The sequence below is a fragment of the Arachis stenosperma genome, chromosome 9, assembly GCF_014773155.1.
Source record: "Arachis stenosperma cultivar V10309 chromosome 9, arast.V10309.gnm1.PFL2, whole genome shotgun sequence".
NCBI classification, from domain to species: Eukaryota; Viridiplantae; Streptophyta; class Magnoliopsida; order Fabales; family Fabaceae; genus Arachis; species Arachis stenosperma.
The window spans coordinates 26767414-26771187 of NC_080385.1; the positions used below are offsets into that span (position 1 = coordinate 26767414).

The 3774-nt window shown below is 37.1% G+C and overlaps 1 long non-coding RNA gene across 1 annotated transcript; it reads right to left on the minus strand.

Moving 5' to 3' along the window:
- Window positions 1-210: 210 nt before the first annotated feature.
- On the minus strand, window positions 211-1899 carry LOC130951598 (uncharacterized). The gene is made up of 3 exons (XR_009074032.1): window positions 1558-1899; window positions 1211-1308; window positions 211-593 (listed from the first exon to the last, which is right to left on the minus strand). It is a non-coding gene; the product is annotated as an uncharacterized LOC130951598 (long non-coding RNA).
- Between the last annotated feature and the right edge of the window lie 1875 nt (window positions 1900-3774).

The following is a 3774-nucleotide window of genomic DNA, read 5'->3' on the forward strand; positions in this document are numbered from 1 at the left end:
AGCAAGAGTAATATATCTTATAAATGTACCTTCCCTCCAAAAAAGCATATAATAGTATTAGTATATACATTTCCATGCCACCTTTATGTAGCAACTTTCTTTGTTTACTTGAATATATCTTTGTTTTTCATGATTTTCACATATATCACACCTTGGTTTTGATGCTATGGAATTCTCATTTAATTAGCAATTAAATATATTTGTGTATGAACAAATTTATATGGCACAAGATTCACATGCCTTCCGATTTCCAACAATACACATTTTGTTATAATAAAGAGTAATTCAGAAATTTGCTAACTTTTACAAAGTCTTTCTTTTCTCTTTTTTTATATAAAAGAATTATACAGCATATATTACTAAAAGTGCAGAACATCACAATAAATACCATACCCTGTTTAGCTAATTCTTGGAGAAGGAAACCATTGCCTGTCCTAATGTGAAGTACACTCCAATTAGATAAAACTTTATTTCCTAAGTCACTAGCTTCAGCTTTGACATCATCAACATGATTTGGTATGCGGCCTTGAGAGATGTCAACGCACAAGGCTTTTGTCCAAAATGCAACTACTTCCATCACATCAGCCCCAAACCTGCACATGCAAAATAGGCAGAAAACATAAATGAAAGTTAAACAAGTCATAATGTTCATCATTATAGATAGCGCAGCAATGTATCACTACCAAAAATTGCCTATAACAATAATGTTCATCACTGCCTAGAAGTTCTCTTAACCAAATTAACCAAGTCACAACAATGAATTAATAACCAGCAATGAATCAATAACCAACAAGGCAACAACAGTACCAAATTACCAAGTCAGCAATAAATCAATAAACAGCAATGATCAAGAATAAAGTGAACAAAACCTGAATAATAAACTGATAACCCTAAGTTGAACAAGAAATCAATAACAAGCAAGACCAAATTACCAACATAAACTGAACAATAAACCATTAACCAGCATTCCAGCAATACCAAATTATCAAGAATAAAGTGAACAAAACCTGAACAATAAACTGATAACCCTAAACTGAACAAGAAATCAATAACAAGCAAGACCAAATTACCAACATAAACTGAACAATAAATCAATAACCATTATCCAGCATTCCAGCAATAACAAATTATCAAGAATAAACTGAACAAAACCTTAACAATAAACTAATAACACTAAACTGAACAAGAATGGTAAACAGCTAAACATTACCTGAATAGATGGCTCGGGCTCCATATTCACTTGAATCGGCTGCTGGGTGGAAGTGGCAAGGTGCTGTGTTGATCTTGGGTGCTATCTGTTGTGCTGCCCTATGCAAGTTTAATATAATTTGAAGATGAAAACATGTAAAATTACCAGAAATTCAAACAAAAATACACTGAACATAGAACAAAAATTATTCAAAGAAAAGCATAAATTCAAACAAAATTACACTGAACAAAGAACAGAAATTATTCAAACAAAAGCATAAATTCAAACAAAATAAAATTATTTAACAATGACCTGAAATTCAAACGAAAATTCACTGAACATGAAACAAAAATAATTCAAATTAATACCTGACTTGGATGAGTTGGATCCTCCATATCTGGTGTTCGGTGTTGGGAGGTGCTGCATGCTGGAAGGGGCTGGTCCGGCGCTACTGGGTGGCTGGTCCGACGCTGTTGGGAGGCATTGCTGCGAGGCGCGGCTGGGAGGTGTTGCTGCGAGGCGCGGCTGGGAGGCGTTGCTGCGAGGCACTGGTTCGCGGGACTGGGAGGCGCTTGTTCGCGGGACTGGGAGTGGGAGGGGCTGGGAGGCGGGGCTAGGAGGCGCTGCTGGGAGGGGGCTGGGAAGGGTTGGGGTAATGAGGTTTCTTGGCTGCGCTAGGGTAGGAGAATAGGAGTTAGTGAGTTAGTGGTTTAGGGTTATCTGATGGGTTGGGGTCATGTTAGGTTATCTGATGGGTTGGGCTTGGGCCGTTTGGGGGTGGGGGGCGAATGGTTTTTTATGGTTTTTAGTTGACCAGTTCGGTTCGGTTCGGTTAAGGTTTTTAGTATTAAAACCGAAAACCGAACCGAACCGCATAAAAAACAGAAAAATATAATTTTTTCGGTTTTTTTAATTTTCGGTTTATTCGGTTCGGTTGGCCGGTTTTGTTCGGTCTGGTTCGGTTTTGAACACCCCTAGATATAGGGGGAAGCCGCAAATTCGTAGCATGGCTGCGCGTGTACCAGAATGGTGTGGTTGCGGCTACCGACTTGTTCTTCGATAGTCTAGGACAAATTCTAACCCAAATAAGTTCTTTTTTTGGGTGCCCAAATTACAATGTTAGCTGTAATTGTTAGTTTTACTGATATTTCATTCCTTCTCCAACTTTTAATTTGGTTATTGAATCATTCATTTATTGCAGACAATTGGTAAAAGATGGTGTAATTTGTTTGTTTGGACAAATGTCGGGCAAGAGGCTATGCCTGCATCATCAGAAAGTGTTAACTAAATGATGACCAGAAGATCATAGAAGGTTGGAGGTTGGAAAAATTAGAATCCGATGTTATGAGTCAAAAGTTTATGATCCAATTGTTGTTTCTAGTTGTTTCTGTAATGTTATTGTTCTTACTAGTGGTATTTTGCAAACTTTGAACTCAATGTTGAGTAATGATGCGATTGAGATCATATGTGTAATGTTTTTATGAATGAAAAAAATTTGTTGAACATCTAACTGTGTTAGCCAACCTTTCAGATATATTAAATGTTTTTGTACCACTAAAGGTAATCTGGATATATAGCAATAGCAAAATATAGTAATAATTTTGAATCAACAAAGTCATGAGTCATAAGTTTTGACTGGATTACAAAGCCATAAGCAAGGTGCTACTAACAAAATAAACATAACTACATGTCTGGTAATAAAGTAGTCATAAACACAAAGATATCCTAAAAAAAGAAAGGGCCACATAATATAAACAAAGGAAATGAGTTTTTTTTTCAAACTTTCAAATTGCCCTATACAAAATAACTCCCAACACAACAAGCATGTTATACAAAAGTCTTCAATTTTTCTTTCTAGGTGTCTTGAATCCCAGAGTGGGAACGAACTTGAAGATACTGCCAAATCTTGCAACTATTCTGGAGCTAGTACCTTGCATGGGATAACTGGCGCATGGGCAAAAGTTGGCAGTTTAGACGATTCTCTCTTTGGTGGCAACTTATCCGATCTTGACTTAGTGATGGAACATACTTCAGTAGCCTAAAAAATTTGTAGTATATTAGAAGATGCTCTTATAATTACACGACACTAAACAGTTTACAAGTTGTTATTAGATGAAAAATAAATTAATTACCTACTACAACTCTTCCGGTTCAGAGTAAATTGGTTGAGAAAGCTCAACTTCAACTGCTTGGAGCCTTGGACATTAGTGTTTGTAGAGTCAATTAGAGCATCTTCAACAACATTGGTGTTGTTAGCAGCATTCGGGTCAAGTTCAACATTAGGGTCAGGTTTAGCAGTATTTGGAGCATCTTCAACAATATTAAGTTCAGTTCCACCTATTTTCTCAGCGGCAGCTTCTGCTTCTACCGCAGCAACATCTACTAATTTCTTCTCTTTACAACCCCTCCTTGTGTGGACCTTTTTCCCACAGAAGCTGCATGTGAATGGTGACAGCTGCCTCTTTAGGTTTGTGTTGTCCTTGGTGGAAGTGTGTTTAAATTTCTTGCAGCCACCTTTAGCTTCATCTGTGTCCATCTGCCTTTTTTATTGTAATTTTCCTAGCTTCCTCTTGATCTTTGGGGGT